General features: G+C 44.9%; 1 long non-coding RNA gene across 2 annotated transcripts; it reads right to left on the reverse strand.

Annotated features, from left to right (window-relative positions):
* Positions 1 to 7,628: 7,628 nt before the first annotated feature.
* On the reverse strand, positions 7,629 to 13,156 carry LOC148005974 (uncharacterized). Of its 2 annotated transcripts, XR_015621051.1 has the most exons (4): positions 12,931 to 13,156; positions 11,664 to 12,801; positions 9,704 to 9,834; positions 7,629 to 9,389 (listed from the first exon to the last, which is right to left on the reverse strand). It is a non-coding gene; the product is annotated as an uncharacterized LOC148005974 (long non-coding RNA). The 2 variants fall into 2 exon arrangements; XR_015621050.1 differs by lacking the exons at positions 7,629 to 9,389; positions 9,704 to 9,834 and having other exon boundaries at positions 11,470 to 12,801.
* Positions 13,157 to 18,385: the final 5,229 nt, after the last annotated feature.

The raw sequence follows: 18,385 nt of genomic DNA on the forward strand, positions 1-18,385 counted from the left end.
GTAAACCAAGATAGCTCTGAGCACAGGGCACTGACCGGGAAGTGCTCCCTCAGAGAATCCTTTGTCTCTGCTGCATCCCCCCATCTTACTCTGGCTGCTGCACTGCATTTACCACCAGGAAAAAAATTATTTGCTTCATAAAGGTTTCATGGTAGCAGTGACCTTGCCTTGTGTGTTCATGCTGTTTATGCTGAGCCTTGAGCAAGCCACTTACCTTTCAGATGATACCTCTGCTAGGATAAAATTAGGTTATGTCAGTTCTCAGATGAGTGACTGGCACAGACTCCACAGTCAGCTTTAGTTAGCACGAATGTGCTCACTAGGTTCCAGGCTACTCTAAGTCTCTCACTTATACATCACTTTAAGATCACAGTAACCCGATGAGATCAATTCTATTATTATCCTTAGGAGATAGGCACTATTATTACTCTCATTTAGGAGGAATAACAGAGAAGATCCCTATGTAGGGCCATCCTCCTGCTCCATTTTCCAAGTGCAGGAATTGCAGGCAGGTGTCCCCAGGCCTGGCTTATGCAGTGCTAGAGGAGACTGAGCCCAGGACTTTGTGTGTGCTCTGTAAACTCCCTATCAACTCAGCCATACCCTCAGATCCAGAGAGGATTTTTAATTTGCCCTGTCACATAGAAAATACAGAACTTGAAACCCACGAATCTCTTCCCTTAATCTGTACAGTTAGTGTACTAGTTGATATGAATCCTCCCTGAATTAATTTAATTCCAATGGATTGGGTCAGGAATTGAGGCACTTATTGAAGAGCTATCCTGGTTTGGGGTCAGTGAGGCATGGTAGTGAAATCTGCAGCTATTCAGCAGGGTAGCACTCGGGGAAGTGTTTGTGGAGAGCAATTACAAAGCAGCAAGGAAAGAGGTACTTCTTGGCGCTGGGGTTGGGCTTTATCTTTCCTCCCTATGCTGAGGAGCCTAGGAGCATACACTGCCATTAGAGACCCAGCTCTCTTTGCAATAACCAGGACACACGCCCAGGGCCAAGCACTGCCATCCCGGCAGTAAGAAAAACAACAGAATACTCCCCTCCTCTCAGTTGTTCAGGTTCCAGCTCCTTTTGACTTGGCAACCACACTATTTTGTTTGATATTGTTGGAACATCTTTCAAGAAACAAGCTGCTAGATAGCTCAGTGTGGTGATTTGAATGATAAATGCCCCCCAATTCCAGGACCTTTTTGAGGAGACCGTGGAACCTTTAGGATGCAGAAGCTTCCAGAAGGAAGCACCACACTGGAGGCGGGCTTTGGGAGTTCACGGCCTCACTCTACTTCTGGTTTGCTCTCTGCTTTTTGTTTACGTTGAAGATAGGATCTTTCAGCTTCCGGCTCCTACAACCAGGCCCATCTCTTACTGCCAGCTTTTGGTTCCTCAGTGGACTCACAGATCCCTATGGAACTGTAAGCCCAAATAAACCCATTCTTCTCAAGTTGCTTTGGGTCATGGTGCACATGATGGATCACAGAAACAGAAAAGTGACAGATGCACTGATTAGCCGTGCTTGTCACTGACACTCACAGAAGCAAGGTCAGAGGAGAGTGTATTAGTTGTTGGTCAGCCCCAGACTGTATAGGTCCTGACTCCAACTGACCCAACCTGACCCTTCTTTCCCCTCCCTGCCCCTTTCACTATGTAGCTCTGGTTGTCTTGGGACTCACTATGTAGACCAAGCTGGTTTCAAACTCAGAGGTCTACCTGCTTCCATTTCCCAAGTGTGGAGATGAAAGTGTGTTCTCTTAAAAGTAGGTTAGTCACAGTTTGAATATACAATAAGGTGCTAGTCTTAAGAGACCTGAGGGTATTTTTTAACTCTGACTGTGAGATCCAGCAAAAGTTCCAGAGTCTTAGAATATAAGAGATATTTCCATGATATTGCATTGCCATATATATTTTGTTTCATGGAGTCAGGCATGATGGCATATGTCTGTAATTTCAGCACCAAGGAGGCCGAGGCAGGAATATCAGTCAGTTTAAGGCCAGCATGAGCTACATGAAACCTTGAAGAAAGAAAGAGAGGTGAGGGGAGGAAGGAAGAAATGTTGATAAAGGTGAAAGAAAGCAAGTAAATACTTGGTTGTCTTTGCATGACTTAATGACAAGGCCTTCATCTCAAATAAGTGGAAGGTGAGGACCAACAACTCCACATTCATACAAAGGCACACGCACACGCACACACACACACACACACACACACACACATATACACATGCATACATACCACACACGCATACACCACACACACATACATACACACATATACACCACACACACATACATACACACATATACACCACACACACATACATAAACCACACATATACCACACACATACATACATACACACATATACCACATACATACATACATACACACATATACCACATACATACATACACACACATACACACCACACACACATACACCACACACATACATACATACATACACACATATGCACCACTTACACGCATATACACACACATACACACATACATACCACACACACACAAATACACACACACATACACACCACACACACGTGCACACATCATCACTTTTCAGATAACTGGTGTTTATGCAATCTTACAGAGTGTTATTCATTCCCCAGCATTAAAATTTGCACACTCTGGAACGGAAGAGATGCTTCTGTCAACCCAACGCAGTTACTTTATAACTATCAGTAACTCCAATTACAGGGACTTCAGTGCCCTCTTCTGGCCTCTTTAGGCACTGCGAGCATACAGTACACAAACATTCGTGCAGGTAATACTCATGTACAAATAAAGGGAAAAATTGCCACATGCTCACATCGATCCTACAACATAATAGATACTAATAAGCTAATCTTGCTACTGAGATACTTGAAATATAACTATAGTCTAATTTGCCACTCCTCTAGGGGATATGTTTCAAAAAGAAGACTTTGAGAGCCAAAGACTGTGGTAAGATAGAACAAAATAGCAAGAATGTCTCCTGTGCGTAGTTCATTAATTCCCTCTGCAGTGACACATGCGTTTACTCCCCCGTTTAGTTAGTTCTCCCTGAGCACACACTGCATGCTCGGCCTTGGGTTAGAGACTAAGGATGTAATAAGGAAACAAATTTCCTTTCCTCCTTTATTTTCTGTATTGTTGGGGATCATGTGAAACTCAAGGTCTCATATGTCCTAAGTAGTGGCTTACTTCTGAGTTGTTCCATGTCTTAGTTAGGGTTTTACTGCTGTAAACAGACACCATGACCAAGACAAGTCCTACAAAGGACAACATTTAATTGGGGCTGGCTTACAGGTTCAGAGGTTCAAACCATTATCATAAGGTGGGAGCATGCTAGCACCCAGGCAGGCATGGTGCAGGAGAAGCTGAGAGTTCTACATCTGAAGGCTACTAGCAGAATAGTGGCTTCCAGGCAGCTAGGATGAGGGTCTTAAAGTGACACACCTACTCAACAAGGCCACACTTACTTCAACAGTGCCACACCTACTCAACAAGGCCATACCTACTTCAACAGGGCCACACCTACTCAACAAGGCCACACCTACTTCAACAGGGCCACACCTACTTCAACAGGGCCACACCTACTCAACAAGGCCACACCTACTTCAACAGTGCCACACCTACTCAACAAGGCCATACCTACTTCAACAGGGCCACACCTACTCAACAAGGCCACACCTACTTCAACAGGGCCACACCTACTTCAACAGGGCCACACCTACTCAACAAGGCCACACCTACTTCAACAGGGCCACAACTTCTAATAGCGCCACTCCCTGGGCAGAGCATATACAAGCCATCACACACTGCTAGGTCAAAAGCAATTTTTAAAAAGATATAATTCAGCCAGGCATGGTGGTACAGGCCTTTAATCCCAGGAGGTAGAAGCAGGTAGATCTCTACGAGTTTGAAGCCAGCCTGGTCTACAAATCTAGGCCTGTCAGAGTTGTCCCACAGGAAAAGCCCTGTCTTCAAAAACCAATAGATAACTCAACGAAGCAACAAAAGATACAGAGTCCCTTGGATTAGATCTAACAAGGACGTACATTCCATTAGGGAGAACATGATATAAATTTACAGAAAGAGATTCAGAGCTTAGACAGGCGAAATCTGGGCCATCATTTAAGATGAGGACTTGGTGTTATAAATTGTCAATTATTATAAGATCAGAAGAAAGATCTAGGGGTGTGGGATGTGGCTCAATAGTATAGCACCTGTTCAGCACACACAAGATCCTACGTTCAATCCCCAGAACCCACCAGAAGAGGAGGGAAAAAGTCTAAAAGGCCATATTCTGCTATGGCGGTGGTAATAGTGACATATATTCTCACAATATTTTTTTTACCTTCACTTTTTTGTGTCCTCTTACTTTTAAATAATGTGCCTTCATACTTTAAAATAAAAACACTTATAAATATCAAATAGCCTCGAATGTATGCCTAGATCCAGTTTGATTGTCATTAAATTCAAATAGGCTCTTTCATGGAGCTTAGCTTGTTCCTGGAAGGGCCAAGACAAGGGCTTACACAAGAAGTAGGAAGGGAGATATCAAAGTGTGTTATAAATAATTCCGACCTCCCACTTTTTGTCAAAAGTATAGAAAAATATACAAAGAATCTATTTTTAAAAAGCCTGCTGGGGTTGGGGATTTAGCTCAGTGGTAGAGTGCTTGCCTAGCAAACGCAAGGCCCTGGGTTCAGTCCCCAGCTCCGAAAAAAAAAAAAAAAAAAAAGAAAGAAAAAAAATCCTGCTGCAAGATAAGATCAAAATTTGCATTGTAGAAGGTATTCGTAGGTAATTGTGAAAAGATAATGCTATATAATAATTGATTACCAGTATGGGAAAAAATTAGCTTTCATTCCAACGTTAGAGCATATTGAGATATCAATTGTGGTTGTATTAGAGATTTATCTCAGTATGTTTTCGCAGTCATAACAATTGTATACATAACATATACTCTTGTACCAAAGGATCTACATTAGGAAGCCCACAGCAATATTAGTTCTAAATATTAAAAAGCTAGGGCTGGAGAGATGGCTCAGTGGTTAAGAGCACCGACTGCTCTTCCAGAGGTCCTGAGTTCAAATCCCAGCAACCACATGGTGGCTCACAACCATCTGTGATGGGATCCAATGCCCTTTTCTGGTGTCTGAAGACAGCTGCAGTGTGCTTATATAAATAAAATAAATAAATCTTTTTAAAATATCTAGAAGGGGCTCAAAAGTCCTTCAGCTATAGAATGGCTCAGCAGTTCATATAGGGGACTATTATTCTGAACTGAGAGTGGACTATATAGCTGTATGTCTGAACTCCCACTGTGAACGAGCCCAAGAGGCAGGTCACAGAAGCATATATTATATAATTCCATTTATATAAACATCAACTGGCCTGAGAAATCAATGTATTTGCTAGTTGTCCTGCACTTGTCTCTGGATTCACTCTCCATATTTCTTTGGGCCCAGGGAGGCAGAGATTTCGCCAATCGCCTCCTTTGATTTCTGACTCTGGTGAGGCTTGTTTCCTGGGAGGGACCTAGGAAGGCTGAAGTACTAGAGGATGGCAGGTGGCTGTCACTCTCCGGTGCTTTATTGTGCCCTGTGTAGTGTGGTTCGTTCCCTTCCTCCTCCTACCACAAATGTCTCTGATTGCCAGTAACTACTTCCTCCCCTCCCCCTGCCTCCCTGTCTCCTATTCTCTCCCCTTGAAATAAGAGATAAGAACACTGTTGTCAGCTCAGAAAAACAATTTATTCTTATGATCTTATCACATCCTGCTGGCAGGCTTGTAAGTAGTTTCTTTAACATTACCCTAATGTGAGTGTATCATCTGTCTCTGGCCAGGATCCTGACTAATACAATATTGTTTTGGGGTACACAGATCATATAAAGAAAAGCAGGAAAATTATTACTATAAAATCAGGGCACGAATTGACTCTGTGGGAAGGGAAATATAATATGGAAAAATGAGTCCCGTGGGAGACTCCATTAGTATGATAATATCCTATTTTTCACCAACACTTTATAGACACATATTTGTCTTATGATCACTCCTTATGAGCTTTTCCCCTGCGTCAGAGTCTTACGTAGCTTAGGCTAGCCTAGAACTCCCTATGTGGCTGAGGCTTGCCTTGAACTCCTTATTTTCTGTCTTTTATCCCTAGTGATGGGTTTACAAGTGTGTGATACTTTTATACACACACACACACACACATATATATATATATATTTTCTAAATTTCAGAATGTTTAATTTCTAGATTTATCCCTTTTTTGTTGTTGTTGTTTTGTTTTTGAGACAGGATCTTAATATGTAGCCCAGGCTGGCCTCCAACTATCAGAGCAATCCTCCTGACTCAGTCTTTTCTTTCTTTTTTGTTTAAAGATTTATTTATTTATTATATATAAGTACACTGTAGCTGTCAGACACACCAGAAGAGGGCATCAGATCCCATTACAGATGGTTGTGAGCCACCATGTGGTTGCTGGGCTTTGAACTCAGGGCCTCTGGAAGAGCAGTCGGTGCTCTTAACCACTGAGCCATTCTCCAGACCTTTTAAAAAAATATTTTACAATAAACATTTTAAATAAGAGGCTGGGAGTGTAGCTCAGTTGGTAAAGTGTGTACCCAGTGATAAGTTATTTATTCGCTGCTGGTGAATTGAGCCAATTCAGATTATATTAAAGGCAGGTTTATTGGGAAGCTGCACTTCCTGAAGCAAGTTCACCGCCCCCAAGGACCAAGGCCAGGGAAGTTGCCATGGGGAAAGGGGCAGGGTGTAGTGAAGGGAGAAAGAGAAATATGTGCAGAGAGAAGAGAGGAAAAAGAAGAGAAGTAGGAGGAAGGAATGGGGGAAAAGAGAAGGAAAGGGAAGAGGGGGAGAGAGGGAGAGGGGGAGGGGGAGGGGGAGGGGAGAGAGAGAACACCAAAATGTCCGGATTATATAGGGAAGAGCCTCTGGGGGAAGGGTAGCCCAGCCTCTGGGCAGGAAAGTTCAGGGTTGGGGGTATACCAAGTAGGGACTGAGAAATGCTGGGAGAGAACCTGGATGCTCGGGCTGCTTTGATAGGTAAAATATGCACCTCATTTCCTTCTCCCAGGATATAAAACCAAACACCTAGAATTAGGAAATCCTGGGTTTGGACCTCAGCACTCTATAAACTAGGAGATGGAGCCTGAAAAATCAAGGCCAGCCTCAGCTATAGGGAGTTTGAGGCAAGCCTGGGACACACAGGACCCTGTTTCAAAAAAAAAAAAAAGGCACGTAGGGGCTAGGGGTGGAGTGTCTACTAGCAATTTTCCATAAACGCCTGCCCATGAAAAGCTTAACCTCTTACCAGAATGGGTGGCTAGAGATTTAATTCAGTAATCTATTGACTATGTGGATATGCTGGGTTCAGTTTCTAGTGTCAGAATCGTTTCTGTCTGTTCTTGCAAGGGCACTGGAGCCTCATTCTTATGACCTCGTTTACCTTGATTGTGCCCTCAAAGGTCCCACCACCCACTCCAGTCATTTGGGGGCTTGGGATAATACGTACCTGAAAGACCCCCGGAGAGGACCTTTCCCTCAGGAGGAGTCCCAAGCGCCCAATGACCGAGCCGAGTCCAATCGGATGCAATCAGCAAGAGGGTTTATTGGAAAACACAGGTACCTGCGGGCACACAGTCTCTTCGGAGGACTTGCGCGCCCAGCAGCTCCCAGCATGGGGCTTTTATAGGGATTGGGGAAGCAGAAGCGGGCATACAGAAGCAGATGCATAGTTACGGGGATTGGTGGATTCAAACGAGGCACATAGACATGTTCACATATGATTGGCTATTTCACATGATGAGGTAATAAGGTATAGCTACACACATTGGCAGGTTTGGGGCGTCCTGGATGTCGGGGGCTGGGGCTTATCTCTTCCTGCCAGGTGGCCTGTGAGTCAGATCCGGTACTCCTGGTCTGTTCTGCATTCCTTTCCTTATCTTTATGGCTTGCCAGTCCTGCCTAGACAGTGTTTCCTGTGCTCCCTTATCTTTATGGCCTGCTAGTCCTGGCTGTAGGGCTTAGCCCTCGGTCTGTGGCCTTTTGGGGTTTATTCTTTTAATTTTGTATCTCCAAACCTAGAATTCGTATAATTCTCCTTTCATTCCCTTCTCCTTCTACTAAATAATTCTAATCTTAGAATTTTGATATCTAGTCTCGTATTTGGTCTCACCAGTTGTCCTAACTGACTGGTACTATTGTCTCAGAACCATCAACCACACAGCACCCACTCGATTTTTAACAAAAGCAATTAACCTGTTTGTCACGTAGGGTCCAAAAACTAAAACCAAGAAAATTATTAGTAATGGCCCAGCCATATAGCAGAGAGTAGGGTAGTCATCCAGGGAGACCGAGTGAACCAAGACTCAAACTAACCTTGTTGAGCGTCTCTATCTTTTTGTAGGAGTCAAACCTATTAACTAGTTTCTCTAACACACATGGACCTATAATCAGAAGCAGAAGCAAAATTAAGAAGGATAAGGGAAGATATCAGGGTAGTCATCCAAGGAGATCTACTAAACCAGCTCTCGAACCATCCCTGATACGCTTCTCTGTCTTTTGTCTAACCTTTCTCTAAGTTTATTCATGGAGTCTTTAATTACTCCTGAATGGTCTGCATAGAAGCAACATTCTTTCAGTGTAGCACACAGGTTCCTTCTTTAAGGAATATCAGGTCTAATCTTCTCCTATTCTGAAGGACTACCTCTGAGAGGGAGGTTAGGTATTCTTGGAGGTCAGCTAAAAAGTCTTTCACTCTTTTTATATCTGAGTCAATGGCAGTTCTGAATTCTCTATAAGCCTTGCATTGCAGGGCAATGGCAGATGTCCTGTGCTGCCCTTGCAGCACCTAGATAGCCTTAAGTAATTCTCAACTCTTTTTTTTTTCTTACTAAGTCTTTAGCATCAGGATTCCAATCTGGACACTATCTAAACCTACACACCAAGGTCATGACTAGCTTTTAGAACTTCTAAACTTATACAGATTGTGATTCCTGAGGCACAGTCCCAAGAAGTGTTAGGAGTACTAACATATGCAATGTTACATCATTTGTAATAGAAATCAAGCCTATCCCACACCTATCTTGATAGAACCCAGGACAAACATGACTGAATTTCCCTCTAGGTCCCAGCTCTCAGCCCCAACAGCTAGTACACGGCTGGTGAGGGCTGAGAATTGACAGCTGTCAGGGTGGTCAGCAGCACCAGGTACAGTCCTTTCCAGTGAGGCTCGAATGTCTGGGCTCAGTGTAGCTGCAGTCTCCGACCTGGAACTCAGGGGCCTCCGGGGCATAGGCTGCTGTCAGCTGTGAGCAGATTTCTTTCTGTATCACCTGTAGGTCTTTTAGCCTGGCACACAAATCATTATTACTATGGCACTATGACATGTTGGTTCAGTAACATCATCTAATACAGTCAGGGGGGCTGAGGCCCCATATAAGATCTCAAAGTGGGTAAGGCTGAATCTGGAAGGGGTATTTCTTGCTCTGAAGAGAGCAAGAGGGAAGGAGTGCCACCCAGTCTGTGCCAGTCTCCATGGTCAATTTAGTCAGGGTCTCTTTTAGAGTTCTATTTATTTACTCTACCTGTCCTGAACTTTGAGGTCTGTAAATACAATGTAATTTCCAATCGACCTCTAAATACTTGGCCACACCCTGGCTTACCTTGGCAACGAAAGTAGGGCCGTTGTCTGACTAGATTACTTTGGGCATTCCAAATCGGGGGAAGATTTCTTCCAGTATCTTCTTGATGATTGCAGAGGCCGTCTCTCGTTTGGTGAGGAAAGCTTCTATTCCTGAAAAAGTATCTACAAGCACTCGGAGATACTTGTGATTATATTTTTCTGGTTTTATCTCAGTGAAGTTCACTTCGACTTTTCACTAAACTCTCTAGGTCTCTTTGCCCTGTTTGCTTGCTAAGCATTCACTTATTGACATACCTTATACTTTCTACTGCCTCTCTGGCTAAAATCTTAAAGTCTATTACATACACTTAACTACTTGGACAAACTTTTTATCTCCTAAATGAGTCCATTTCTGTATTTGGCAAAGTGAGTCTTTTCTTTGTTCTCTGGGGAGTATAGCTTTCCCCTCAAGTGTGCCATTGTCCTTTATCTTTTAAGCAATTTGGGCCTTTTCTAAGTGAGGCCATCCCTTAGTCCAATCCCAGTTCCCAGTGGCTGTCTCTTGCAGGCCTGCAACCAGGATAGGCTCCTGCATAGCCATTTCCCGAGCCACTTTATCTGCTTTGTTACTGCCCCATGCCACTGAATCTCTTCCTTCCTGATGTCCTGGGCAATGAATAGTACTCACAGTTGTTGGCTTCACCAAGGCATCCAAGAGATGGCAAAGGCATCTGCGGCACTGATGTACGGGGGAGGGGGGGTTGAGGTTCAGCCATCCCAGATGACATTGTGTTGTCCACCATGGCAGCACCCACTTGTCTCTGACCTTCATTCATGAAGAGAACTGTTCCCGTCTGTAGACAAGGTAGCCTCGGCTTTCAGCAGGGGTCAATCAGCCAGTCGCAGAGGTCTTTCCTCCACCCATGGGCTTCTGCCAGTGCTTGACACTCATGTTGCAGTGGCTCCAGGTCAGGATTGGGCAGCAAGGTGACCAGATTGTCCCCAACCAGTGGAGAATCTAGTCCATCGCAGCTGACCAGTGGTCCCATCTTTTGGGATGTTCTATTCAAAGGCAAAACATCAGCCACTCTATCACAGTTTAAGTCCTGGATTGGGTGATAATTGTTAGTGCCCGGCTGGCAGGAGTGACGTGTTCCAGGCAGAAAAGCACTGATCCACACATCTCCCAGCATCAGGTACTGGTGCACTGAGACAGGTCTTAAGCTCCACATTCACAGTCTGTAGATATGCATACACATGGCCTCACCCAGCCATTTTACCCCATGCAAGCCATTTTGGAGAGCAATTTTCTCATGAGCAAGGGATAGGGGCAATCAGGGATGACCATGAGCTAGTGGGTTACCCGGCCCACGCCAAGGTCCACTGTTCTTCGGGCAGTCCATAAGTATTGTTTGTTGCCAGTAGCCCCCTGTACCCAAGGTCTTTGGATACTGGCTCACTGGAGCATAGGAGCACAGAGCATTGGGTCCCTGTATCCATAAAACAACTGGGCAGGCTTCCCTCCTATCTCTGCACACAGCCAGCACTCCAGGACCGAGAGGCTCTCCAGTGTCCCCTCTTGTTCTTTCTGGGGCAGTCCCTGACCCAGTGTCTTTTTTTTCTTTGCATTAGGCACACTGATCTTTAGCCAGGAATTCTCTTCTGTTGCCAGGTACTGTCTTCCTAGGTTCCCTAACTACTGTGGCCAGTATATGTTCCTCTCTTGTCTTTTATCTCTCTTTAGCTCTCTAGCTTCCTCTTCTTTTAGTCTCTTTTCTTCCCTAGCTTCCTGCTCTTTTTACCTTCTTTTCTCTTTCTCTTTGTTTAACCTTACTTTCTCTGTAACTTATACTAACTCTCAGCAACTTAGCTTAACCCTTCAAATTTCTGTAACTTTCTCTTCATACCCTTTCCTTATCTTAGCCAGATTGGTGGGGCATTTTCCAGCCCCTAGGAGACCCACCCTTGGAGCCTGGGGGCAGACCCGGAGCACTCCCTACCTTCAGGCGTATTGAAGTCAGTCGGGAGTGAGGGCCTTCCACCCATGTCTGGAACATTTTTTCTGGCCTCTAGCAGGATTCTGTCTTTCCTCAGTGGTAAAGAAGACCTGTAACAGTTACTAACAAGCATCTCAAATGGGATGGCGAGAAAACAAGAGAATCTTGAGAATAGAGGTCCACTGAAGAAGGCAAACAGCATTTAGTCACACAGCTAAACCAGGAGGCTTTCTTGGACAAAAAAGGCCAAAAAAGGCAGCCTGTCTGTTACCGGCTGTCTCTCTGGACTTAGATTTTCCCTTAAGGAGTACCTCTCTTCAGTGTCAGCTTGGTGGCTTTGCCTCTCAAGAGAACCAGCCTCCAAATGACACTAGGCTTCCAGTAAGAACTAATAACAAAAGGATGGAGAGATGGTTAGAACCTGGGTGCTAGATACTAAGCAGCTGACAAAAGAATTGTAACCAGTTCACCTGGGGCTTTCAGGACTTTAGTAGCAGCCCTTTACCAAACTGTCTCAGTGGGCTATATAGGCCCATGGAAAAGAAAACATTAATCCTGACTGGCAAAACAAAGTTCTTCACAGTTGTAGATTCTTTTTGAAACTATTTTAGGGGCTTCTCTGCCCCCCAACCTGGGGCATCTCTCCTTGGGGAGGAGGCTCAAGAGAGAAAGATAAAACTCCTGGCAGAAAACAATTTCTCTCAAGCAAATTATTTTCAACTTTTAACTTAAGCACCAACAGGACCAAGTAAAACTCTTTGACGAACAAAGCAAACAGTTTCATGATTTCAAACACAGTCGTCAGTCCAAGATTTTAAACACAGTCGTCAGTCCAAATTCAAACACGAAACAAAAGTCAAAAAGACACTAACAGACACCAACACGTCCAGAAAACCACAGTCAGGTCACAAAGAAGACAAACAATTCCAACAGTCAAACAAGTAACAAACAGACGCGGTGCGCGGCTTCGGTACCAAACTGAAACCAAAAATTCAGACGGAGTCAGCGAGGGTCTTGGATCCTCTACTCCAATAAAATTCAGACGGAGTCATCAAGGGTGCGGATCCCTCCGAAAACGGACGGAGGAGCCACGGATCCGGATCTCCCTCTCCTCCAACCACCCTTGGAACGTCTTCCAGGGCTGCGGGGGAGAAGTCCGAGCTCGTCAGTTCCTTCTCTGGCCCGCCCAGATAGTCCCCAGATCTGAGCCTATTGATCGATCGTTCACAGGACAAGACACAACAGACAAGACAAACACCGGCCTGCTTACCTCCCGGTGGGTGGTCGGTGATCTCTGGGCGGAGGGTCTCCAAATCCCAGGGCGAGCCCCCATAATGAAAGACCCCCGGAGAGGACCTTTCCCTCAGGAGGAGTCCCAAGCGCCCAATGACCGAGCCGAGTCCAATCGGATGCAATCAGCAAGAGGGTTTATTGGAAAACACAGGTACCTGCGGGCACACAGTCTCTTCGGAGGACTTGCGCGCCCAGCAGCTCCCAGCATGGGGCTTTTATAGGGATTGGGGAAGCAGAAGCGGGCATACAGAAGCAGATGCATAGTTACGGGGATTGGTGGATTCAAACGAGGCACATAGACATGTTCACATATGATTGGCTATTTCACATGATGAGGTAATAAGGTATAGCTACACACATTGGCAGGTTTGGGGCATCCTGGATGTCGGGGGCTGGGGCTTATCTCTTCCTGCCAGGTGGCCTGTGAGTCAGATCCGGTACTCCTGGTCTGTTCTGCATTCCTTTCCTTATCTTTATGGCTTGCCAGTCCTGCCTAGACAGTGTTTCCTGTGCTCCCTTATCTTTATGGCCTGCTAGTCCTGGCTGTAGGGCTTAGCCCTCGGTCTGTGGCCTTTTGGGGTTTATTCTTTTAATTTTGTATCTCCAAACCTAGAATTCGTATAATTCTCCTTTCATACCCATGAATTTAGTGGGTGGCTCAGCTCAGTCCACAGCAGGGTCACAGGGTCCTTGATTCTTATTGCCTCAGACTTGGTGAGTGATCACAATGGAACGGGTAAACAAGCCCCAGGTCTCCCTCAGCAAGAAAATCAAGAGGCATCAGCTGGCCGAGATTCAATAAGACACAAACTGAGTATACTCTTAGTGAAAAACCCTTTGACGGGGTTTTTTGAGTACTCTCCGAGTACTCAAAAATGAGGTCCCTTTCCAGGAACCACATGAAACAATCAAAACTGTTCATAAACCATTGTTTTGACTGGTCCGTGTTTTTCCCCTTTGTGGATAGAAAATTCAGGGGCAACTGTCCCTATGTGTGTCCCTATTAGTTTAGTGTGTGTGGGTTAGCTTGTGTGTGGGTTAGCCTGTGTGTGGGTTAGTCTGTGTGTGCAGTTAGCCTGTGTGTGGGTTAGCCTGTGTGTGGGTTAGCCTGTGTGTGCAGTTAGCCTGTGTGTAGGTTAGCCTGTGTGTGGGTTAGCCTGTGTGTGGGTTAGCCTGTGTGTGGATTAGCCTGTGTGTGGATTAGCCTGTGTGTGCAGTTAGCCTGTGTGGGGGTTAACCTGTGTGCTCGGTTAGCCTGTGTGTGGGTTAGCCTGTGTGTGGGTTAGCCTGTGTGTGAGTTAGCCTGTGTGTGGGTTAGCCTGTGTGTGGGTTAGCCTGTGTGTGCAGTTAGCCTGTGTGTGGGTTAGCCTGTGTGTGGGTTAGCCTGTGTGTGCAGTTAGCCTGTGTGTGGGTTAGCCTGTGTGTGCAGTTAGCCTGTGTGTATGGTTAGCCTGTGTGTGCAGGTTAGCTTGTGTGCTGCCAACTCCACACTAACTAGAGTCACCTGGGGAAATGGAACCCGGGTTGAAACATTACACCCATCGGATTGGCCTACAGACCAATCCATGGGTATTTTCTTGATTACTTATTAGTTTGGGAGTGGCTCTGTAAGTGGTGCTACCCCTGGGCAAGTGGTCCTTTGTTGTATAGAAATAGACTGCAAACTGAGCACGGTAAGGGAAGCAAGCCAGAGCAGTGTTCCTCCATGGTCTCTGCCTCAGTTCACGTTTTTCAGGTTCCTGCCTTGGCTTTCCTTGACGACTTGCAAAAATATATTTAGCTTAATGTATATGTTTCCTTGTAAGTCGTCAAGCTAAGCTACCCATCTCTCCCCTCTCAACAGAAACCAAAGGAGAACACAGGGAAAACAAAAGATTACGCTTCAAAGGAATGTTAAGATTAATACAGGTGAGAGCAGGGGTGAGAAGTAAAAGGCTTGGGGCTAGGTGTGAGACAGCCAAGCTGGCCAGAGAAGAGGATTGTTCCACCTATCTTGGCAGGCTCTGACTGGCTCCCTGACAGCCCCCTCCTCCAAGCCCAGGCACATTTGCAAGACATGTGGTCCTTGAGTGTACGATTGTATCTATTACAGCTAATCACAGCTAAATTGCAAGGACAGCTTCCAAGAAGGCCTCCTCCCATTCCAGGAAGGAGACTGTCCCTGTCTGAATAGACAGGGAGTTGAGGAAGGTAGGAGGTAACCGAGGTAAACTGGTTGCATCTTGCTGACATGGCTGCTAAGAGGAGTGAGTGTCCCTTTGTTATGCATCCCTGAAGATAGTTGAGTTCTTCTCCCAGAAACTAAGACACCAGAGCTTTCACCCACATTACATATAATCCAGAGATTTTGGTGTTCTCCCTCTTCCCTCCCCCTCCCCCTCCCCCTCTCTCCCCCTCTTCCCTTTCCTTCTCTTTTCCCCCATTCCTTCCTCCTACTTCTCTTCTTTTTCCTCTTTTCTCTCTGCACATATTTCTCTTTCTCCCTTCACTCTAAGGACGATGGGAATCCTCAAAAGACCTGAGGTCATTATTCTATCACTTTCGTTAGGGTTTCGACAGACACATCCCTTGGTAGGAATCATGGTGAAAAATATTTTAAAGAAAAAAAAAAAAACTGGTCAATCACGATTTGGGACACGATTTGGTAAGCATCACCTTACCACATGAATATGCTACCCACCTCATAAATATTTATATAATCTCCTTAAAATCCACAACGCAGAAGCCACCCTGATGCTGCTCCCTGTGGGGCAGCCCACCTCGGTCCTCTTTGTAGCACCTGGTGTGCCTAGCGTTACAGGTTAACATCTGCTGCTATGTTAAATAAATCTCTTCAAACTGTGTCTGTTCGCTGAATGAAGCCCTTCGAGAAGAGAAGAATCAGACGCACACCCGCAGCCCTGAACAAACAAACAGAACTCCCAACACTGCTACACTGTACATTTATAGTACCCAAACCACATAAAGTCCTCAGGGTCATAAACACCAGAAGCTCACAATACGCAGCATCAGGAATCAGAATCAGGACATTAGTGACCTCAGCCCTCCAGGTTACTAAGATGACATCTTTTGGGGATCTCAGCTTGTTAAAGACCCTGTTTTTCACGAACATCATTTCCTTTGGGAAGCAGTGCTGAGAAAGTTGCTTTCCTCAGAGCCAAAGAAGAGCTGTCACTTCAAAAGCTAAGATAGTTTCTAAGCAGGTGCTTGTGAGAGAACCAGGGACGCATAGACTTGAGCTAAGTGTTGATGGATGGGAAGGAGTGAGTAAGAAAAAGAAGAGGCATTTCAGGCTGAGAAGACAAGAAGGGTGAGAATGAGAATGGAGATGTTAATCTGGGGATTGATCCCAGAAGGAACTTGTGAATGGTTTAGACGTTGATGCAGATCAGATGACAAGCACTGGAAACTGTGCGACCAGTTCTAGGGAAAGAAAGCCCCTTCCCAAAGTCAAAGACGGGGTTGCAATGTCAAGTAATCATCAACACTCCTCAGAACACGGCTTCCAAAGCTACGTTTACTGTAAACCATCTTCCCAATAGCTTCTTATGCCTTCTAGAGCTGAAGACCTCATCGTCGGTTTGTGTTGGGTAAGTCTGAGCACTAGACAACCTCCCACACATTTAAAAACAAATGATATAACGAGTGTATGGTACCTTCCACACTCTCATCACTTCAGAGATAACACTTCCAAGCACTCACTGTGAGTCAGGCAGTGTTATCATATTTAGTTCTCACAATATGTTTATGAGAAAGATTGGGTTGCCCTTAATTTACACAAGAAGAAATTTAGACTCATGGAGAATGCTGTCCCAGGGCACTAAAGCCGGGATTTGAACTCAGCTTTTCTGACTCCATAGCCTCCTGCACTGTGCAAGGTTGTCAGTGTACTGTGGATGTGTTCATCCATTGGTTCAGAGATATCTGCTAAGCGTGGGGCACACATTAGGTGTTGTGAATAAATAAGACACAGGTGATCAGTTAAATAGCAGAATACTTTGTTTGTTTCTCTGTGTAGCACTGGCTGTACTGGAACTTGTTCTGTAGACATCGCTGTCCTTGGACTCTGAGATTCAACTGCCTCTGACTCCTGAGTGCTGGGATTAAAGGTGTGCACTGACACCATTTACTCAGCAAAGTAATTTTCTAGTGTAAGTTTTATCAGGGTGGATTGACACAAAACTCAGGGCATAATTCCCTAGGAATATCTATCTATTCTATCCTATCTTATCCTATCCTATCCCATCCCATCCCATCCCATCCCATCCCATCCCACCCACCCACCCACCCACCCACCCACCTATCTATCTATCTATCTATCTATCTATCTATCTATCTATCTATCTATCTACCTACCTACCTATCTACCTATGGAACAAGATTTCCTATAGTTGAGTTGGCCTTGAAGTTCTGATCCTCCTGTTTCCACCTCCCAGGTTCTAGGATTGCAAATGCTTGCTACTACACCTAGTTTCACAGGAATCCTGAGTCACTTAGTCGCTTAGCTTAATATTCATTCAACAAATATTAAGCTTAGCGTGTGCTTTACCAGGTAGTAACAAGGATAGTGATTTTAAGGCAAGGGAAAGAGAAGAACCAATAAATCTAGTATCAGAGTTAAAGATATACCATAAAGACATCAGAAATAATGTGGACACCCAATGGGGAAAAGGTTGGTTTGCTTTCAGGGTAGATCAATACTCAACATTATACTGGAATTGCCGACAATTCCTTTAGACTCTACTTCCCCCTCTATATAGTTACAGTTTACAGCATCAACTCTAACTTCACAAGAAAGGTAAAACGGTTAAGAAACAGTGTCTGGAAGCCAGGTGTGGTGGTGTGAAATTGTAATTGCAACATCTGGGGAGCAGAGTGAGGAGGATGACTACAAGTAGCAGGCCAGCCTGGTCTACATAGTGAGTCCCAGGACAGCCTGTCCTACTGAACTAATCAGTTAGATTCCAGAAAGAGAGGGGCAGGGAGAAAGAAAGGAAGGGGAGTGGAGTGAGAGAGAGGGGAAGAAAGAGAGAGAACAGTCTTTGGGAACAGTGTGTCGATTTGAATTCCGGCTCAGCCTCTTACCAGAAGTGTGACTTTTGGAAAATCACCTGATCTCTCTCTATCTCAGATTCCATACACAGGGATACTGTAAGTGCTAAATGAGATAATATCTTTATACCCTTTAGTAAATTAGGCATTGTAAACACTAGGTATGATGGGGTTACTGCTTTCTTTCCCTCATCTCTCTCTGTTTCTTTGTACATTCCCAATGTAAGAATTCAAAACACACACACACACACACACACACACACACACACACACACACACACCTTTTTTCCCCCCAGGGTTTTGTGAATAGCTCTAGCTTTCCTGCTGTTCTGGAACTCAATCTGTAAACTAGGCTGGTCTTGAATTAGCAGAGATGCCTC

The sequence above is a fragment of the Rattus norvegicus genome, chromosome 5, assembly GCF_021556685.1.
Source record: "Rattus norvegicus strain SHRSP/BbbUtx chromosome 5, alternate assembly SHRSP_T2T, whole genome shotgun sequence".
Taxonomy (NCBI): domain Eukaryota; kingdom Metazoa; phylum Chordata; class Mammalia; order Rodentia; family Muridae; genus Rattus; species Rattus norvegicus.